Source organism: Colossoma macropomum, unplaced genomic scaffold (assembly GCF_904425465.1).
Source record: "Colossoma macropomum unplaced genomic scaffold, Colossoma_macropomum, whole genome shotgun sequence".
NCBI lineage: Eukaryota > Metazoa > Chordata > Actinopteri > Characiformes > Serrasalmidae > Colossoma > Colossoma macropomum.
In genome coordinates, this window is record NW_023494787.1 from 31341319 (window position 1) to 31365054 (window position 23736).

Below are 23736 nucleotides of genomic sequence, written 5' to 3' on the forward strand. Positions count from 1 at the left end.
TCTCCGGCTTCTGGAGGTTTGAGGCCGATTCGGAAGGCTGCTTAAAAATTATCTGAAAAATGTGGCCGTGGCACTTGTCTTTGAGTTGGGTTTGAGGACTCAGCTTATGAAGACCACAATGAATGCTGCTGCAATGTGTGTGTGTGAGACGAGCTGTTCTTCGCCATTAACTTTTGCCTCATGCCGCTATGGCAGATGCCAGAGGCTGCAGGAGGTCTCCAGAGCTCCGGGCCGTGACCCGCTAAAACACCTCTGCTCACTGGAGCGGAACATCGACAACCTCCAGCACCTTACTGCCGGAATTTTTTTGGTGTCTTGTTTCGGAAAGCGGCCCACATGTGACATGTTAAGGAAATGTGGCTTGAAGAGCTTCAGTGGCACTGAGTGGAAACAGAGAGAAAGAGAGACATACAGAGGAATGGAAAAGAGGAAATGAGATGAATAAATAGAGATAGAGAGATTAAGAGTGAGTGAGTGTGTGCAGAGAGAGATGGGAAAAAAGGAGATAGAGATGGAGGAAAAAGGGAATGTAAAATGAATTGAGAGAGATTCAGAGACATAGTGAAAATGTAAGAGTAAGTTAAATGAATACATAGATGGAGTGTGAGAGAGTTGGAGATAAAGAGGAGAGAGTGAAATCAATGGAGAGAGAAGGAGCGATGAGGAAAGTAATGCGAATGGAGAGAGATTATAGACAGGAGATGGAGAGAGAGCATGCATAAGAGAGAGCGAAAGAAGAGAGAGTGAATTGAATCGAGAGGGAGAAGGAGAGAAAGTGAAATGAATGGAAGGAGAAAGACAGAGAATCAGCAGAGAAAGTGAAGTGAACAGAGAGAGTGAAAGAGAAAGAAGAAAGTTAAATAAATGGAGAGAGACAAAAAAGAGAAAGTGAAGTGAACAAAGAGAGCGAAAGCGAGAAATAAAGAAGACAATGAAATAAATGGAGAGAGCCAGAGACAGAGAGAGAAAGAAGTAAGTGAAATTAATGGAGAGAGACAGACAAAGAGAGTGTAAAAGAGAGAGAGAGAAAAAAGACGTGAAATGAATGGAGAGAGAGAAAGAAAGTAAGTTAAATGAACAGAGAGAGAGAGGGGGAGAGAGATAGAGAGACAGAAAGAAAGAAGAAAGTGAAATGAAAGGAGAGACGGAGAGAGACAAAAGAAGTGAAATGAATGGAGAGAAAGAGAGAAAGAACAATGTGAAATGAATGAAGAGAGATCAGAGTGGAAGGATGGGGAGACAGAGAGACAAAGATAGAGAACAAAGAGAAAGGTAAATGAATGGAGAGAGCAAAAGAGAAAGAGAATGAGAGACAGAAAGAAGATAGAAAGTGAAGTTAATGGACAGAGCAAAAGAGAGAGCGAGAGAGAGAGAAGATAGACGGGGGGTAGAGAGCAGAAACCTTACACATAGATACATTACATATCTTTTCAATGTACAGTTTACAGTATTTGAGAAACACTGTTTACTGCAGCAGCAGAGAGCTCCCTAAACCTATCACTGTAAAACCAGTGAAATATAACAAAGAGAGAGAGAGAAAGAGAGAGAGAGAGAGAGAGAGAGGGAGAGAGGCTGAGTGAAGTGGTCTGTGGGGTTTGTAAAGAATCTCAAGCACATTCTGTTCTCTTGAGGCAGAGACGAGCTGAGAGGAGGGCAGAGACAAAAAAGATTAACAACTACACACACATGCACACGTTTGCTATGTTTGTTATTTCCATTGACTTCTGCGATACTGTAGCTAAGACAATTGTACATACATTTAAACCCAACTCTCACCGAGACATGGGGTCATACACGGGTGCCATATGTGTTCTATACAAATTAAAGGAAAAACCTGAACACATGAGTGGAGAAACCTTTCAAGAGAAAGTGATAATCAGTGAATATGTTTACAGACAGGTTTACTGCATCTTACAATGATGATATTAGGATCCCACCATGCTCTGTGCAATGTAAAGTCTTGTGGCTCTGTTATGTTGTGGAGGATATTTTGTTGGCATGGTTTGGGTTCACATCTCCCCTTAGAGGAAAGGGTCACTGCAAATCAATACAAAACTACTCTGATTAATCACCTTCATCCTATGATGAAACGTTTCTATCCTGATGGGAGTGGTCTCTTCTACAATTAAATTCAAATGTTAACTTTTGATGTAAGTTAAAATTTGATGTTTAAATACAATTTCAATTTTAAAATAAAAAAAAAAAAACACTCTACATACTCTACACATACTCTACACACACACACACAGGCACACACTCACACATGCACACACGATCACACACATATACACACACCCAAACACACATGTACACATAGATACACAACACACAAACATACCCACACAACATACACCAAGACAACCATACACAAACACACACAACTCATAAACACATGTGCACACACATGCACTCGCAATACACACACAAAACTGCTCTAAAGAGAAGAGAAAGATGCACACACACACTCCTCTGTGAGGGCTGGTGACACCAGTGTTTTTATGAAACGCAGTCCTGATTACTGGGCATCTGTCTTTAAGCAGGCTATTTTAGGCTCGTACTGTTACAACACAACTCTGCATCTACAGAAGAGACAAACACACACACACAGGGCGAGAAGTGCTCCCAGTGATTCCTGTCTCATTAATGCTCTTCTGAACTGTCTGCAGGGTTCCTGTCCCTTCATGACCACAGCACTGTCTCCTCTATTGCTGCAGACTGGGCTAGAGACAGTATGTGTGGTGCTGAAGATGGTGTAGCAGTTTGGGAGGCAGCAGGGGGTGAAGTGCTTAAAGATTGGAAAACGCAGAAGAAAAATAGAGCAGCGGATGCTATCCATCACTTTAAACCCAGAGCCAGCGGTGACAAATCGATGCAGAACTGGCAAACATACAAGAATTATATGGGGATATTTTTTAAAACGTTTCTGGTTTTGGGGAGGAAGAGGTTGGCTGAAATTTTCTGTTAGCAACCCCTCATCTTGTCTCAGACTGTGCAGCTTTGAAGTGGCAGGTTTTCTGGGTTTTAGGCTATGCAGATGGTTCCAGGCTACACTAAATGTGTGCAAGTTTAAAAAGCGCAACTAAACAGTCTCATCAGTTTCAAACGGAAACAGCTGTGGACACCAACAACAGCCATTCAACAGCCATTCGGCTAGATAAACCAAAACAAAAAACAGAAACAAACTATGTTTTGCAACAACAAAAGCAAAAAATCATTCATAATTGTTCTGGAACAGGAAGGTCAGCTTGAAATCTCTAATTTCATTATGCTGTGTTATTTACTTTATTAATCCTAAGAGGCAAATATATGATTATGCTCAGTTTGGACACAGCGTCACCAGAATAGCAGCGCTGCCTGGGGCAGTGGGAGTTTAAGTGCACAACCAGGTATACCCACCCTTGATACACTTCAGTGCTACTTATTGACTTATGTTGCAATTGAAAGGCACTGAAATTAGATTTCAACATCAGTTAAATGCACTTAAATACATTCACCAAAAACATATTTTAGTATACACTTAAATATATCAGAAATAAGTAAACACAATGTAATATACTTAAATTATACTTAAGTAATGTTGTGCTTTTTCTATTTAAATGGGAATAACTTGTATTGCAATGAAGTTACGCTATTGTTAAGATTCTATTACACTTGAAATATATTTTAAATATATATTTGATTGCTAGCTAGTTTGAGGAATATTGCAACTATAATGCAACTAAAATATACTAAAGCAAACTTTACTATTCAGTGTTATTGGTGCCTTCACAGATGTGCAGATTAGCCACTAATACCCCCCATACCATGGCAAACTCTGGCTTTTGAACTTTACACTGATACAATCTGGATGGTCCTTTTCCTGTTTGGTCCAGAGAACACAATGTCCATTAATCCCATCAACAATTTGAAAGGTTGACTTCTCAGACCACAAAACACAGCTCCACTGTGCATCAGTACGTTTCATATGCGCTCAAGCCCAGAGAAGTCGGCGGCTTTTCTGGATTTTGCTGACACAGAGCTTCCACTGTGCATAGTACAGTTTAACTTGCATTTGAGGGTGCAGTGACAGACAATGTTTTTTGACACATATTCTCGAGTCGTGATATGCATCACAGAAGCATGCCATTTTTCAATGCTGTGCCATTTTAGAGGTCGAAGGTCACAGGCATTCAGTTATGGTTTTCAACCTTGCCCTTTATGCCCAGAGATTTCTCCAAAACCCCTGAATCTGTTGATGATAATATGCCCTGTAGTGGGTGAAATACCTGAAATCCTTGCAATTGCTTGCCAAGGAACATTATTTTCAAACTGTTGTTTTTTTGCTTATGCATTTATACTAAAATAAAATATATGGTGTTTTTCCACTGGCCAGTGTGGTACAGTACAGTACTGTTACGAATCCATGATTACACAATTTGTCAATATTTCTACTGTACCAGAGTACCTGTGCTGAATTTGGTTACCCCTTACTCTGGGATACCAAGTGTCCCGAGCCGAAACTTGTGGTTGGAGCTAGTAATGGTGCAAACCACTGATTGGTAAAATGCGATCGTCACTTGGTGTCACTGGAATCAAATGATCATTATATAAAAAAAAACTTTCACAGTTCTGTTATATGGTGGACCTGGATATGGATAGTTCTAAGTTCAGATTTGGAAAAACAGAAGTTGATGTCCATTACTTGTTAGCTATGCTAGCCTTTTAGCTCCAATGTAAAAAGAAAGTATCAAACTTCACACACTAAACATGTCACGGTTGGTGGGGAAAAGGGAACCATTCAACCAAACTATTCTGTTTCAGAACCCTGCTTCCTAAAGTTTTCTCCTTTTTCTGCTGTCAGTAATTTAGTGAATTATTTTGTCATTTGTATGGAATTAGGTGAGTGTTTGATGGTCTGGAGCTACAATTACGTGTGAATAATAAAAAAAGAAAAAAGGATCTAAGATTTATGCAAATTCACATGCACATTTCACATGCAAATGAGTGTTGTTGATAATGGGGTAAGGCTGGAGATCAGTGATGGAGTTTTCACATTAGCATTCTATCACTGAGTAAATAACTCATCAATATTTATGATTTGCACCCATAAGCAGCGATAATGAGTCTGCTGTGCAGGCACACATGCACATACCCAAATGTGCAAATGTACAGAGTCTGTCAGCTCCAAAGGATGTTTTTTTCATTGCTTCATTACTGTCAAATTAGTAAAACATATGCGAACATACACACATACACACACTTCAACCATTACTGTGTCATTCTACCATTATGGTGGGAAATGGGGTATGAATACTGAGATGTAATTCAAGTGTAAAATTCAAGTGTCAAGTGTTTGTACATGTGTACATAGTCTTTACATCAGTAAAGTTAACACCACTGACCATAACACAACTGACAAAATGACTCAAATCTGAAATATGTTTTCTGAAATATAGTTCGAAGTTTCAAAGTAACATTATATGTAGACAATTACAAATATTGTCATATCATTTCAATTGACATCTTTCTTCCTTGTGTATATACAGGAAGTAATGTAATTTTTTTTTTGTTTATTTATTTTTTCTAAAACCACTGACAAAATTCTTTGCACATGATTTATTATCAAAATAGAATTACATATATAAGTTTAAAATAATTTTAACATAGTGCAGATAATTTAAATGCATATTTACAATTTAAACTGAAAAACAAGTGTCAAAACAGTTGTTTCGCATACAGATTTCTTTCCTCTGACCAAAGGGAGTTATAGTCTCTGCACAGGCAGAATGTTTTGGGGTTCATTTTCTAAATAGTTCTCTGTCCATTGTGAAGCTTTTTTGTAGTGTGTTCTGGGGGTTCATGTGCTTCAGGCTATGCGTGCACAAGTGGAACAGACAAAGCACAGACAGCATCACCTTCTCCATCCCTCTTTGCTCATCCATCTATTCCTGCATTCCTCCTAGTGATCACTCTATCCTGGGGCTGATTCATAGTACAGCTGCTTTTATTAGAGCAATACAACCCAGAACAGCTGAGAAAGAGAGAGAGAGAGAGAGAGAGAGAGAGAGAGAGAGAGAGAGAATGCTCACCCTTGTCAGTACAATATTTTCTTTTGTCTCTGTCTCTCTATATCTCACTTTTTTCTGTTTGTCTCTCTATTAACCATTGTATTTTAGCAGAGGAAGTGTATTTACATATTTATATAGATAGATAGATAGATAGATAGATAGATAGATAGATAGATAGTTGATTTATTGCACTACTACTAAACATCAAGGTATTTGTAATTATTATTTTAGTGGGAAATACTGTTGTGTTTAGTTTCACTGCCTTCTATGTACAGTGAACACATCAGAAACCTTAAAAGAACCAAAAAAGACTTAAAATGTCATTAAAATACAATTTATGGAAGTCCAGCGAGGCTTTGGGCTGTTGCTATAATTTTCTAAATTGTTATCTTGAGATCACAAGATAATGAACACTTTAAGACAACAACTTTGCTATCTCAAGATAACAAGGAAATGACCTCATTATTTTTAACAAGGTAATTAATTTGTTATCTCAAGATAACAACTTTTGTTATCTCAAGATAACTGCTTTTGTTATCTGGAGTTAACAAGATAATTAACTCATTATTTCAAGATAACAACTGTTGTTATCTTGAGATAACAAGATAATTAACTTGTTACTTTAAGATAACAATCCAGAAAATTATAACTACCGTATGGCCTCTCCAGACTTCCCTAAGAATTAGATCATTTAAGGAACATATTCAAAGTTAGAAGCTTCTTTTCCCAGTTTGATGCTGGAAAGCTGATCCATGCATTCATCTCAGTAGGCTGGACCATTGTTCTCTTTGCTGGACTCCCTTAAAAACTTATAAACTCTTTGAATGGTTCATTTTTATATTCATTTTCCTCTATTATTATTATATATTATTTTTTCCTCCTCTCCTTGTAATTTTATGTTTTATTCCTGTGAGGCACTTTAAGCTACATTTTATGTATGGAAAGTGCTAACCACCAGTAAGCCAAAACATTATGATCTCTCGCAGATGAACCGAATAGCGATGTCAAGGTCTGGGATTATTAGATGGTAAGTGAACAGTCAATTCTCATTGTCAATGTGTTGGATATCGAGAAATGGGCAGAGGTGAGTACTTGCTGACAGTAGTTCAAGAAGGGACAAACTGAAGGGCTAGGGTGGCACAAGTGACAGAAATAGTTGACAATGCTTACAGGAGGAATGTGTCACAACACACAGTGCATTGCATCCTGCTGTAGCTGCAGACGGGTCCAAGTGCCCATACTAACTCCTGTCCGCTGTCAAAAACGCCTACAATGGGATGAGCATCGTGATACACATGAGCATCAGAACTGGACCTTGGAGCAATGGAAGAAGGTCACATGTGAATGGCTGAGTTTGTATATGTTGTTTACCTGGGGAAGTGATGGCACCAGGATGCACTGTGGGAAGATTTCAATCCGATGGAGCATCTGTGGGAAGTGCTGGAAGAACAAATCAAATCTGCGGCGGCTCCACCTTGCAACTTAGAAGACTTAAAAGATCTCCTGCTAACAGTGTCAGATACTTCAGGACATCTTCAGAGCTGTTTTGGCAGCACGCAGAGGACCAACAGCATGTTAGCCAGGTGGTCATAATATTGTGGCTTATTGCTGTGTAAACAAGCTTGGAATTCTTCTTCTTATTCTTTAAAAAAAAGAAAAAAAAGGACAAAAAATATCACATTCCTTAAAACAGTAGTAGTAACCCTCTTGAATCCTGAATTATGTCCATACAGGATGTTTTTGCCCTTCTTACAACTGGCTTTGGCCAAAGCTTGAGTTACAAATGTGCTCAGTGTTTCCCCACATACATAAACCTTTGAAATGCAGTAAAAGCCAGAGCAGCAGAGCGAAAGTGAAAGCTGTGTAATTCAGATGACGGAACAAAATATCCAGTAGCAGAACAATAATATTTGCCCACCAGTCATTTCCTGGCAATTATTTTTGCCCATTTGGGATGTTGACATAAGGGCTGTTGTTTTTTTACATGCCCACACCTTCCAACTTGTCTCATCTTGTCTTTCCCATAAACCCCTGTGTCGTGGTTCTAGGTAATTCAGGCTGCAGTGGGAATTCCCGCAAAACCACAGCACCATTGTAAAGCTTGCTATTAAATTCATAGCCTGAGGCTACAAAGAACATCACAGCGGAGTCCAAAAACACCTACACACTCAGTCATAGATACAGAAATGGAAAGAACATAGAGGGAAAAAATGTAAAACTTTGTCCGGTGTCAGTTGCAGAGATAGACCTGAAGAGTCGTGCGGGGATGTTGAGTCTGGATCAGTTTTATCTGACTGGTAGTGTAGTAAGCGGAGCTGCGTCTGGGTGTACCCTACTTGTCATTTGATCTTATCGTCTGTATTGCAGTCCTATGTGGGATGGCATTATGTGTAACAGAGCCAGGCTGCTGGAAGACACCCAGAGGAAAGAAGATGAGTGCAACTCAGTAGTGATCCCTGAATATTAGACCTTCAGTTTGGGCCCTAAATGTCAAACTCTGTGAAAATGAGGGGAAAAAACACCTCTACAGTAATGTTAATTTGTGCTAGCCCTTATGGGATTTTTGTAGCATGTCAGCACTAAGCTAACAGTGATTCACATGAACATTTTTTGGCCCTTCTAAATTAAACATGGACATTTAAAGACATTCTATGTTTTGGTCAAGGCTTGTAACAGACATTAACTTAAATTTCAACTTATATATTACAGTTTTACAGTGTCTTTTTCAGTAAAAAGGCATGCTATACAGCTGCTACCACTGTTTTCCATTTCTAGGGCCTCACTAAAACCTGGTTAGACTACAGCTCGTATTCACAGTCGGTGACATTTCTAGGACTTCAAGAAGGCTGAGAGTGACATTTTTTCCTCACAAAATTGGTCACAACCATTAGAAATCAAAATGTGATTGGTTGATTTGACTGTCAGTTCTTAATTAAGTTAGTGGTTAATCTGACATGTTAGGACTTCAGTTCAGATCCTGAAGTCCTATCCAATGGTAAAGCTTGTAAGCCTGTATTTTCTTAGCTACCATAAAAGCAATACATTTTGATTGGATAATTTTTCATTGGCCGTTAAATATAACAAGTAAATTATTAGAAATTATATTTACTTTTGTGAAAAGTCAAACTATTTGGACAGATCCGGTGTAGTTTTATGTTCTGCAGTCTCACTAAAGAAAAACAACTTCAATACTAACTTTACAGACATAACATATAATTTTTTGGGGAATCTGAAGATTTCCACCTCTATTTGTCTCTGCATCACTGTCACCAAGCAGCTTGACTTTACTGATTTAGCTCTCTTTTTTGCTCTAATTTTAGTAGTCTATATTTGAAAAGTCCATATATTGTTTGCAGATCCCTGAAAGAAATTCATTAAGAAACATTTAAGCATATTGCTTTACATCAGAATGTCTTTAAAATAATAAAAACATACATTCAGTACAATGCAATACATATACAAAACCATACAATCAGGAGTGTCTGAACCTTTCACTGACATAGTTTATTAAAATTCGAACAGCTCCACTTCTCTCTCTCTCATTCTCTCTTTCTCTCTCTCTCCCTCTCTCTCTGTCTCTTTCCTTGTCAGAGATGATGTAGGACTGGACTTGGTCTCTGTTTTGCTGATGGAGGCAACACCTGCAGATCTCACCTTGAAGAACTTCATGGGAGAATAAATCAGCCTGTGTTGGCTCTCTGGCCCACAATGTCCATGGCTTTCTCCACACTAACTGTCAGCAGTTTCCAGACCTGCCAGAACATTATAGTTAAGTAGAAAGTTCCTAACATCATAACGTCTCCAATCTTTTTGCAGCAAGACAAATTTCCCCCAGACTTGTCTGGAAAAAGGGCCAGCTGTGGGATGTGTGTGCATATGTGTGTTAGTATATGTGTGTTGCCATGTATTTAGCTCTTTCTGGGGACCAAATTTCACCAGACTGGTGGAAAACATAAATATTTTGACATTGTAGAGACATCTGTCTGGTATCCATGAGGAAAAATATGTATTCACCAATATTTTTGCATTTATTTGAAAGTGCAGGAGTTTGAGTTAAGATTAAAGTTAGGTTTAGGTATAGGCACAGGAGGTAGAGGTGTGTTTGTGTGTGCACTCGCTGTTTAGACTCTAAAGGGGTCTAAATGCAAAGCGTAAAGTTTTGGGGGAGATTTTGAAACTTTTCTGTAGTAATTGCAGAAGACAAAAGACTCCTTTAATGGAAATTAGGTTTACATGTATTAAACTATATTCAGTTATGTTGATATCATGTATTCCATGACTATTAGAGCTAGGTCTTCAGTTTGGGTCATCAATGTCAAAACTCAGTCAAAACATGAGAGCCCATCTCAACAAAAAAGTTAGTATCTGCTAGCATCCCTGTGGGCTTCTAGTAGTTTGTTAGCAATAAGCTAATAGCAATTCGCATTAAAAAAATTTTGCAGTTCTAGATCAAGCATTTTTTATTTTACCTTGTAGCAGTTTTGCAGTGACTCTTTCAGTATCTAGAACTTCCAGAAGGCCTAGAATGACATTATTTCTAATTGTTATTAAATTGGACACACCCATTGTAAATCAGAAGTTAACACAATTTGTTGATTCCTCTGTCACTTTGTAAATATGCTGAACTCTGTAGGCCTTCTCTTCAACTCTTCAACAAATCTTAAACAATAGAAGAACCCACTTTGCTATATCTACCTAGATGTACCTGTACCTGTAAAAAGCAACGCTTGATTGGCCAATTTTCTGCTAGAAGTTTCAAGAATTTAAAACAATCCAAAACTTAACAATATAACAAGAGTAGTGTAATGCTTTCAGAGTTTAAATACAAGTCTGATTCTATCGAATTAAAATGAAATGAAAATGACACACATATATTTTTTACTTCCCAGAAATAATTAGGCCTTCTCTGAAAGCCTAAAAGGCCCTAAGCGTTCCCCTCTGGTAGTTAGCAAAATAGCTAGATTTAGATGCATTATAGCTATCCAGTATTTAGCTATATTAATACACAGTCCAATGGAAAATCCCAATAAAGTTGGAAATAAAAAGTGCACAGATGTTCTTCTGCGTGTGTGTGTTAGTGTTTATGCATGTGTGTGTGACAAAATTCTGCACAGAAGTGTGAATTTCACAGCTTGGCCTTATCTACGTGTCTCTACGGAGCTAGTGAAAGCAAAACTTGCACTGAGGCCCTGCTGTCCGGCCTGGGGAATCTACACTCGCACAGTACCAGTACCTGTTTTTACCCAGGACAGACATGAGCAGCTTTTTCCAAAGACGGAGAACTACGCCAGGGGCTTGCTGAAACCCTATAGGACACGTCATTAACGTGAGCAGTGAAAGGCTGTGGAGGATAAACAGACTGACAGTACTCTACAGACTGCCTCCTATCATCATTATCCCAATAGTTGTGAACACAGCACAAATACTGGATTATGCATCGCGGTACGCTCTTGCGTGCTTATGGACAGAGCAGCTGATGACTGTTTTGTGTGGCAGATGGTGATTAATATGTGACGCCCACACAGCACTCCTTCACACTACGGCCAAAGACACAAACACACAATCACAATCACAGAGGAACACACCCGCACACACCTGTTGAACACATTACTTAGTCAGACTTCCAATGATGTGATTCTCTATGGGTTCTCTCCCTCTCTCCCTCTCCCTCTCTCTCTCTCTCTCTTGCATTTGGCTTGACAGACTTCATGTTTCAGGTGTATTCACTTTTAAGTTTCCTTTTTTGGATGGTGGCTAACCAGAAACCCATGGGAACACCTGCTCTACCATCCAGCTCCAGCTAATGCCAATGTCATTGTACTAAAGGAATGACATCTATGACTAATATCTTCCTAGAAACTCTTTGATTGTGTGATTATGCTTGAATCAATATGATGCATTCACAACCACCTTCCTCACTTGTATACTACTTTTTGGCCCTCCATATACATTACACTTCAGCCCTCTGAGACAAAAAGTTTTGGTACCTCGGATTTATATGTAAATTTATTAATCTGCTGAAGTCAAGAGATGTTGTTGGTTTATGAAACAATTTAGCAATTTCAACAAAATTTGCCTGTTTTTGTCAATTAACTACTGAAACAATTAAAACTGAATCAGAGATATTCCGAGGCATATATGGTCCAGGGGATCTATTAGGGATAATCGTATTCCATTCACATATTCGTGTTATCCTCAGAGGATTTTCAACATTTATTTTATTCATTCAGCAGATGCTCTTCTTCAGTTCTTAGCATGTGAAAATACAGAGTAAGGTATTTTCAATGTTTACCAAAAGAAAAAATGATGCGATTTATTATTATTTCAACCCCTGATTCCTTGGCCTTTGCTCATTTTCTGTGAAGAACATATAAAATAACACATTTTCAATGACTTCACACTGTACACCCCTACACATTTATATTACACATGTGGTGTTGGGGTGAACCCGCAGGGAATAAAAGTGTGGGGGTGCCGTGTCCCTTCACTCTGTTCTCCTCCTACATGGCCTGCTGTTAGTGTGTGTGTCTGTGTGTGTATGTGTTTGTATATGTGTGTGTGTGTGTGTGTGTGTGTGTGTGTGTGTGTGAGGATGGACAACATAGACAGGCTGCTGACTGGCTACAGCTGCTAAAGGAGAACCCTACGCTGGCCACTTGTGTAACACTGAGTAACAAAAACATGACCACCACACAAGGGTCTACCAAATCTACCAAACAGCCATACAATAAACATTAAGATAAGGACATGAATACACATGTACCAGTACAGACAGACAGTATGTGTTCACAAAAAAGGTACAAAAAAACAATAAATAGACAATACAATAAATAGATAAATAAACAAATAAATACAGAATAAAAAAGAGACAGAGAAGTGTGCTGGTGCATAGACAGTGTGTCTACATGTATGTGCAAAATAAGCCAGAGGAAGTGTTCAGTAAACAGTAAACAATGACATGCATATTAGTTCAAGTGTTCAGTCCAAGTGTGTAGGAAGTCAGTCAGCAGTTTAACAGTTAGTTTAAAAGCTTGAGGGTAAAAGCTGTTCTTGAACCTGGTGGTTGACGAATGTTCATAATTATGTGACAAAAAGTAAAGAAGTCCATGAAGTAATTGAGTATCTCACGCTTTATGTTATGTTAATGTGTTATCAGAGCACCTTCAGAACTTCTATGTGTCCGTGTTTATTCACAACAGTATTAAATACTGAAATGGCTGCATGTTAGTGACCAAATTCCAGCCTATTCTCTGTGTGCCTTTTTGAGAGTGCTGTTTGCTCACTTTGCTGTCTTTTGTTTCTCTCCTTGTACATTGATCCACAGTCCACTTGTGGCTGACTGCCAATTCAACACATTCATTCGGCCAAAACCGCGCTGACAAGGGCCAACTAGAGCCAGTGGTGCAGGACACAACGCATCAACTATGGGCGACGGTCAGCCTAGTGGCTTGGTGTGCCCTAAGACAACAGATTTTTCTAAAAACTTCTGTGACGTTTAGGCCGAGTCCTTACTCTTAGACAATTTTTAGAAGATTCTGAAGGTCTCGGCTGACTTGTTTTATGTATTTGCATGCATTAAAAGGTCCAACTATTTCTGTTTCTCTCCTCAGCAGGCCCCAAGAGCCTCTAACATCAAAACAGGTGTTTTTCTCATCTGATTTGAACTCAACTGCTGTTTGTATGTGTGTGTGTGTGTGTGTGTGTGTGTGTGTGTCTGATCTACAAGGACGAGCTGAAAGCCAACATCAGCATGAATTAGTTTTCCACACTCTGACCACAGCAATTTCAGCTTGAGCCTCATAAAGTCAACTACAAACTGATCACATCATGGACCGTGTTTGTGATATATGGTAATAAACCAGAAGTTTTTCATTGATGATGGATAAATTACATGCACTGTCCTAATAATGCTGGCCCATGCTTCCATTATTATTATTACAGACATTTGGAGGACAGAAGTATTGATGTTTTTTGCCACAAGCCTGAAGGCTACAGTATATACCCAGCATAGTCTCCAGTATACAACTTCAGCAGCGCCTCAGCTGAATGCAACTCAACTATTTCCATCCATGTTTCCATCCATATTCACTTTGAATCTGAATTTATCATGTGTGCCAACTAACAATCGTTAGCCAGCTAACCAGCTAACACTAACCACTGTTTAAATGGTTGCCTGTGCAACCTTTTATTCTTTGTTGTTAGCCTGCTGTTCTTGAGATTTACATGTTTTAGCTAGATTAATTTTCTTCTCTGTTAATGCCCACAGGGATGCAAGAGGTGAGATTTTTTACAGAAGGGCAGATGGAGACGCAGTCCATGAGTCCATGTTCTTCTAGGGTGGGATGAGTGAGACATCAAATAAGCTAGAACCAAAAAGGCTACATAAACATTAATTTTCAAAAGGTTGTGTCTAAACTCACTCACCAAATACATTCTCTTTGTAGGTGGTTTTAATGTTGTGGCTGATTGATGTATAGTAAATAACCCTAGTTAGATAAAAGACAGATAAACATAGACAGAGAACAGTGAGCAGCAATGACAGCTAAAAAAAATATACAAAGATGATAAAATGCTGCACTTATGTAAATTACACCTATGGATGAGTATATAGCAAAAACAATATGGTTCATCAAAACATTTGAGCTGCTAATTTGGCTATATAATGGAGTATTTGAATGCACATTATGCAACAGGCAACTCAGATTTCACCAAGTAAAGTAATATGCAATATTAATATGCTAATATGCAAATGCAATTATGTAATTATACATTTATTACATAGTTACATACATATCACATGCATTTCAGACTTTTTTCATCTTTTTGATATCAGCCAATGACAGAAACTTGGCAAAGATGTAAAGGATGTTTTTTCTTTCAACAAAAACAAGAACGCAGGCACAATAATAACTTTGCATCAAATTCAAATCATTATAAAATATCTTCTCTACTACTTACAACCACAAATGTGGTATCAACTGAAAGCTTAGAAGCCACAGTTCTGAAAGAAAGTTTGTTTTAATGATTTATTAATAGTCAATTGCACCACAAGCAATAACTGTGACATCTAAGGGTTAGATGAGTGAACTTTGGATTGAAATGCCTGGTTCCATTCTAGTCACAGTGTGTTTGAAAACACTGACATTTCCAGATATTTTGCACTAAACACTCCATGTTCATTCTGTTTACACTTCATCTGTAATGTGTTTGTGCATAAAAGTTATGTTTTCATTCATACACAAATACATAACAGCACTCTCCCTGTTGTTTCCACTATTTTGACCCTAGTGTGAACTTTCAAAACACTTAATTAGTTTTATCTGTGTAATCTCCATTGTGTTTCATAGTTTGGGAAGGAGGTCCAAACACTCCTGTTTGTGAGCGTACGAGTGAAAGCTAAGTGCTGAACACCTGGCAAGGCTGTACCCCGCACTCTGACTGTGAATAGGAAGTCATGTGGGGCAGTACAATAGAGTGTTTTTCTCTTTCTTCCTTTATGCCTCTCTCTGACAAAACTGGCAGTCAGGACGTCAACACCAGCTAGGTGTCAACATTTTTTTCAGTCTTTCACATATTTTTGTCTGGGAAGGAAATGAAGAGAGGCTTTAGTCTGCCACTCCACTGTGAAATTTTTACCTGTCTGTCACCTTCTCTCTCTGTTCTCCTGTGAGTTGCTGTCAGCCACCACAGCTACTGATTTCCAAGTCAAGGAAGGTGCAATGATATTTTTATATGGCTTACCTCATACCTTAAAAAAGACTGTGGGGCAGATGAATATATGTGAAAAGGTGTACCGCAAAGGGTGACTTCCTGTGGCCGCAGCATATGCTTGCAATACATCAGAAATTAACCTTCATCCTACTAAAGCTGTAGCTAATCACACAAACTGCAGCTACAGGTGACCACAGAGCCGCCAACTGCTTGCATTAAAGTTTAGTGACTTCTTGCCATCTCTACAATATCTTCTGAGTTTTAAGTCATAGTGCACCAGCAGATGGGGAACAATAATGTCATCGTTGCCTAAGAATAAAAAAAAAACGTTCTTAATCATTTTTCTACCTAACTGGAGCAATTTTTTCTCATATTGATATAACTGTATTATTCATTTTGCCAGGTTTTGCTTTCATTTGTTTCTATTTGCTGATTGTGCTTATATATTTTTTGGCTTCTGGAATCACTTTTTTGCTGCAGAAATTTTTCCTTTGCTTTTGTTTTTGGCACATTTTCACTGGGGGTGTTCACCTGCACTCTCTATTGGCCAACTGATTTGGAGTGATAGGTCTTCTGAACACAAGACACTTGAGCCACTCCCAGCATGGTGGAACATGCTGTAATGAGTGCTGCCACGAGTGCAGTGTCGGACAGGCTTATATGACATTTTGAGCATTGTTTGTCATATTCCTCTTAAATTATTAACACGTGTTCCTGTGTCAAACGATATTTAATTATATATAATTATATGCAATTTGGGACACTGAAGAACATAAACTTCAGCCTTTCAGGTTTGCACCTGCTATTACTAACTGGCCTAGCAGTGTCTGCTAAAGAGCGAACAAGGTGAGCTTTGCAGCTGTTTAGATTAATGTTTCTTAGTCTTGCTTCTGGTGTCCTACATTTACAGAAATAAAGAAACAAAACTGTGACTGGGGCAGTACCCCTCTCATCACTGGGGTGGTACCCTCAAGGGTACTTCTCAGTACCTTTAGTCAGGGAACATAATTGTACCATAATCCATTGAAATAACATTTTCTAAGTCGTATTGACTCCACACAGACCGTCTCGTCTCCAGTCCTTTTATTTTATTGTTCTGTTTTAAAACATTAGGTTCTGAAAAGGCACAAATATGTAGTTTTTCACCTGGAAAAAACTTACTTAAGGTACACAGTTGGACCCTAAAACCACTGTTGCATTGTTTGTACCTTGATGAATGAAAAATGTATCTGCACAGAACCTTTATTTCTAACAGTGTACAGCTCTGTGAGCTGCTGTCAGCCACCACAGCTACTGACTTCCAAGTGATATTTATACATTACTCACCTCATGTCTTAAAAGAGACTGTGGGCAGATGTGAAAAGGTGCAAAACATGACATCATGCGGCTGCAATTTATGCTCACAATGCATCAGAAATTAATGTTCATCTTACTAAGAAATAACAACAATAAAACATCAAAATCAGAAACAACTAAAACAAAAACCAGCTAAGTCAGTTGCAGGCTGAGTGGAGATGGTTTGAGATTAGAAGTTTACAAGTGTGCTGTAAAAAGGAAGGTGCAATGATATTTTTATATTGCTTACCTCATGCCTTAAAAGAGACTGCGGGGCAGATGTATGCATGTGGCCGCAATACATGCTCGCAATATATTGGAAAATAATGTTCGTCTTACTAAGACTGCAGCTAATCACACAAACTGCATCTGCTCTGTCAGAATAAAGGGTACTGTGCAGGTATATTTTTGTTCAGCAATGTAAATGTACCCTCAAAGATACAACAGGGCTTTAATTCTGAACTATATAATTGGTTTTAAAGTCCAACTGCGCACCTTAAATGAGTTTTTCTCAGGAGAAAGTATGTATCAGTACCTTTTTATATCCTATTGTGTTAAAGGAGACAAGCCTGGGTGCATGGAGTCAATGCAACTTACAAAATATACTTGCAATAGAATATGGCACAGTTATGCTCCCTAACTAAAGGTATTAAAGACATACCCTTGAGGGTACCACCCCTTTGACAAGAAGGGTCCAACCACAGTGACAGGTCAGTACCTTTTTTTGGTGGGGCTGCTGACTGCTTGCATTGTGCTTACACAGGTTTAGTGACTTCTTACTGCCTCTAAAACATCTACTAAGTCATTGTGCACCAGCAGACGGGGAACAATAATATTGTCACTGTCCAAAAATATATATCTATTCTATTGGGGCACAGCAGCTGCCCTTCATGTTGTATGAAAATTTTATGATGATGGACCAATAGAAATGCCCCAAAATTGCTCCGAATGAAATCTCTTTAGATTAAAAATAAAGAATATTTTGCATATATTATATTATTGCCATTTTTTGCTGTGTTTTTCTTTGGACAGTGATGATATTTACCAATAATTTCATGTTTCACCTGTTCCCTCCCACCACCTCCATCTATCATCTAGCAAGGTAAGGCAAGGCAGGTTTATTTGTATCGCATATTTCATACACACCTTTCACAGCATTTAATAATATTAAACAATACAGCATATAATTTCCCGAGATCTCACACCTCAATAAAAGCATTTGCAAAGAGAGTCACAAAAATTTTAAATTACAGTGCTAAAGACAAAACACAGTAAATTAGAAAATAAAATTAGGGATTAAAAGAAATATCAAGCAAAAACGTTCAGCCAGCTCCCCGATACAGTGTTTCACTGGAACTACGTCACAGAATGGAAGGAAAATGTGTTACAATTTCTGATTCATGCTGACTTCTAATTAATTCTGATCTATATCAAAAAATAAATCTTGGCAACTAAACAATAACACACAAAGTGTTACCATACATCAATCAACCTGTATTTAAACACAGGGTACACTGAGGGTGATGCCCAGTCACAATGTAGCCAATCATTACACAAAACAAAGGCTTGAACAGAAATGCATTAAAACACATTATAGACCACATTCTTTTTTTTCTAATATACATTGTTGATGGTGGGCTTTACATAAACAAGAAATATTAATGCTGTATTATGATTAATATCATTTATTAACATTTATTAGGCAAATAAAAATGTGTTTTCCATTTTATGTCTGTCATTCTGTCCAAACTTGTTACAAATGGATATACAGCATTTTGGAATGAAGCTCTTCAAACGCAATTTTGTAATAATACAAGTGTAACAAAGACAGTGGAACAGCAGCACAAGGATATAATTAAAACAGTATGAAAGAAAAAAGGTTTTAGCACTTTGGCATAAAAACGATTATTAGAACAAGCAAATAAAATGATTAGGTGGAATAAAAAAAAATCTAATCAAACAACCCAATAAGGTAAAAGGAAGATGGTAAAATAGAATAAAAGAAAAGTAATAATGATGGTAAAAATAATAAAAAGAGAAAAATAACAATGATAAAATAATTAACAAAATCTGTTGCTACCTGAAGAGAGATTCAGTCACTGGAATGAGTTTGATCATTTCCATTATTTACAGTGAGCATAGTTGTGATATTAGATAAGTGCCTTGTAAATAAACAGAAGCCAGTGTGTTTTCTGCTGCACTGCCAGAGTGGACCAACCAACTCTCTCATACAGTGTGCAGTGATGAGTGTTGTATGGGTCGTCAGTGATGAATCTTTGAACTGGTGATGTGCGTCTGCCTGCTGCCAGTGTCTGGTTTTAAGAGGAGGACAAGATTCATGCAAAACTGGCCTTTGGCACATTAAATAGACTGTGATATGCACAAGGGAGAGAAAAGCATTTTGCAGTTTTCCATGTGTAATGGCCTCAGAAAGTTACCAGACACTTCAACCACTTTAATGAAGTTCTTTAGAATACTTTACAAAATGTAGAACAAAGTGGTATTTGCTTCAGTGAAAAACACTTTTAGCACAACCTAAGACTCTTAGGAGACTCTTTGTGTGGAGAAGGCCTAGAGAAGAATTCCAACCAGGCTGCACTAAGAGTATTATAAAGCTCAGAGAAGGAAACACCAAAGTCTGGGGCTGTTTTTCTTGCAGTACTGTCAGTGAGCTTGTGTTCATTGCTTGGATCATGGATTCATAAGTGATGATGGATGCAAACCTGCAGAAGTCTGCAAAGAAACTGCTCAGACGATAATGATCTGAAAAACACCAGATGCTTTTTGAAAGAACTTTGACAAAAGAGAAAATTACAGTCTTGCAATGGTCTGTTTAAAATAAATGGCACTAAATTTGACATTTTGTTTCCATAATAATGAACTTAATTCACTTTTAGGTATGGCACAAATATCCAAATACTTTTTAAGACTACAAAATCCATTTATTAAAAATGCTTCTCTAAAGAATCATCTACTGAAAGGTTCTTTAGACCAATGTTTCTCAAACTGGTCCTCAGGGACCCCCAAACGATCCACATTTAAGCATGTAAGTTTTTCATCCATCGAGGTACAAACATGTAAATGTACCCTCAGGTAGAACAGTGATGTTAAGGTCCAGCTGTGTACCTTAAATAAGTGTTTTTCTTTTCCAGGAAGAAGGTATATATTTGTACCTTTTGTTTTCTGAGAGTGAATGTGTTGCAAGCTAAATTGAAACAAAAATCTAGACCGCCTGGGTGTCCCTGAGGGCCGGTTTGACAACCACTGGTTTAGGTTTTTCTATGGCATCACTCAAAGAACCCTTTTCTGGCAGCTATATTATTAAGAGTGTAGCCCTCATTGTTATTTAGGCTGAAGAGACCAAGACAATCTATCTAATCAGTTTGAATCCAAATTAGCATACTGTCAAAATCCTACATAGAAGTTACTGCACAATTTCCCACCACACTTTTATTCACCTCCAAATAGGCTGCCATTGTGATGGGATCACTAAGATAATGAGAGATCAGACGTATTCTCCTCAGTGCTCCTTGTCCTTGCTCTTCCTAAGAAAGAAGAGTACGTGGGAAAATAGCTTGTTAATTCAGCTTACGGATAGAATCCCATTGGGCGTTTCGGGAGGTGACAAAGGAGGCCAAAAACACAATCAACAGGTCTATTCTCTTACTTTGTTACACAGTGAATTCCAGCAATGAATAAAGGACCTTCCGGGCCCAATTACGGAGAGGGTAGAGTCACTTAATCCAGAGGGGGGAGTTGTATTCTTTACCTGAAGCTAGAATCTGGAACCAATGCCAGATCATATGGGTAATTTACCAGTGGTGTCATCTTGTCACATGATATTCTTACTTAACACAGAGGTAAGTGATCTGGTAATGCCTGTGAATCACTTAGTAACACAGGGCAGGGGCTTTCAGCTCCAATCCTGGAGGGAACAGTTTGGTGATTCCCCTCAGATACACCTGATTTATTTCAGCAGTTAGCTACCAGCTTTAGAAATCACCAAACTGTGTAAGACTCCAGCCTTCTAGAACCAAAATTGGACATTCATTGTCCAGGGTTATGAACCAGTTCAAGAAATGAAAATGAAAACCAGAAACAGCATGTTGCTAGAACAAAATCAAACTGAAAACTTAGTCATCCTTAGAAAAACTTAGAAAACTTAGTCATTTCCAATATTCGTTTGAAATGTGTGTTGCCACTTATTTGTTATTCAATGTAACCTACAAGAAGTTGAACTAGCTCATAATTTATGTTCTACCTCCCAAACTTCCAAATGTCTTAGGATATGCATGTGTAATCTTACATGCCTATGCATGCGTGATCTTTATCAATAAAAACACTTCCAGTTGTGGCATGCGTCCATCCCCTGGCAGGAAGTCGGGGCCCGAACCCAGAGCGAGGACAAGCCCTGTGAGGACGTCTGGGAGAGGAAAACCATGAGGGAATGGGGCGATGCGCTAGTCCCAAGCTCCGCCTCCATCACCGCCCCCGCTCTCCGGGATTGAATGTGAGGTAAAGTGGCCTTGCCGCGGGACCGGAGACGGTGCCCAGGACGTGGTACTTGGGACTCGTACGCTGTCCCCCACTCCCTTGCGGTTCTTCTCTCCCTGCCGGGGTTCGGCCCTGCCTTCCTGCCAGTTCTCACAGCCATCATCAGGGCCCAGGGGACAGAGGGCACATAGGTCTACTATTTTGTTAAATTAGGCCCACTTACTGCCTATATAAAAGGAATGGAATTTAATTGTTTTTTTTTAACTGATTTGAGAACATTATGTTGGGGTCAATACACAAGATCAGAAATATTACAATGCTCATTCTGTCCAGCAGGCACATGCGCTGACCGACCCTAGGGGGAGCTTGAGCCAGTGCCCTTTTGCCCTCAGACTGTAGACACGCCTTCTTGGTTGGCTTGCATAATACTTGTATTGTATACAGTCATTCTCCAAGATCTGTTTCAGAGAGGTGAGGCTCAGCCTTGTCACAGGAACAGAGCTTGCGCATCAGTTTGAATCCATGAGCTACATAGCTCCTGGGTGCCCCCTCTGGTGCAGTATCGACTACGGGTTGAGATTTCACTCAGTAACTCTGACATGTCATGGACGCACACATCAACATACTGGTACAGCACTGATAATCTCATTCCACTATGTGGTAATTATAAACATCAACCAAACAAATGGCAGCAAGAGGTGCTAGTAATTTACTAAACTGTATTTTGTTATTGTTATTATTCAGAACAGTTCAAACTCTGTGGTTTTTAATAATTGCAGAGCATATAAGGTAAAATGTTATGCTAGAGAGCAGGGTTCACACCCATGTTAGGATAGCAGTCCTAAAACTTTTGCTGTGGGAACAACATTCGACACTCAGGAAAACCTCTTAACACTTAACACTTTGCTAACTCAAACATGACTTTCTCTCTTGATGAGGATGTTTACAATCAGCTGTAAACTCACTCAAGTTTAATTCACGTGGAGGTTGCCCTTTTATTCCCTTGAGCCCCTGCCCTCCAAAATGTTTGTGTACCAGCCTGCTGTTCAGATCTAATTGTTTTCATATTCTATTTTTGAGCTTTGTTTTTGTCACAGCCAAACAACCGGCTAGATACTACAAAGGTGCTTAAGAAGGATCAGTAAATGAATCAGGCCTGATGATAGCAGGATAAGGATAAACTTAAAGCATAACTGGAGAAAGACAGATTTTGTTTTTATAGGCCCACAGAAGATCATTTTACAGAAGCAGCCTATCCATAACAACAGCTTTGCCTAAACAGCCAGCATAATGTGCTTAAGGCAAGAAAGGCTCACTCTCTCTTTCCACTGCAAAGACAGGTGACCTTGGTTTGGTTTAAACACAGACAGGAAAAGACAGAAGCATGTAATCCTTCATGAATTGCCCATTGGCAACATGCAACTGTAGGATGCCTTTCAAAATACTGAATTACATGGACCCAGAGACCATAAATATAGATGCTATTCAATCTGTGACCTCTTTTTGTGCGCCTTCCTCCAGCTTGCCTCAGACCCGCAAGAGCTTGAATTCTTTGTAGTCAATATGGTCCCATTTACTAGAGCAGAAAAAACTATGGTGCACGTCGTCGTAAAAGTATGTTTGACCAATAGCCATCCTCTGAATATGGACTGCTTGCCTGGTTTGGGTAGAGTGAAATATTCTCTACAGAAGGTCTTGGGGTTTGGCAGAAGAGGCGTCCAGCTGAGCCGAATCGACTGGCCATTCTGCGGCAAGAGAGAGCTCATAAAAGAGGAAATCAGGGACGACATCCGGGATGGCTTGGAAGGGTCTGTTTTCAAAGTGTGCATAGGTGGTGGGCAATATTCAACAAATCTCCCCAACTTTCATGGCATGGAGGGGGATTAATTTCAAAGAGCAGTGGTCCGCAGAGCCCCTTGCCAAACGAAACAGGCCAACGGAGCAGGAGGGAGTCCGTCACCCGGGAGACCGCAGATTCGATCGACCTCGCAGTAAGGGGGCGAAAGCAGCGCGGCCGGATTGACCCAGTTTCCTCGCTCTTCACAGACGGCACCTTGTCTCGCTTGTTCTTTTTCCTTTTTTTTTTTGTCTGTTCAGTGGACTGAGCAGCCCCAGAACAGGAGCTAGGCAGCTTGGCCCAGCTGTTTTC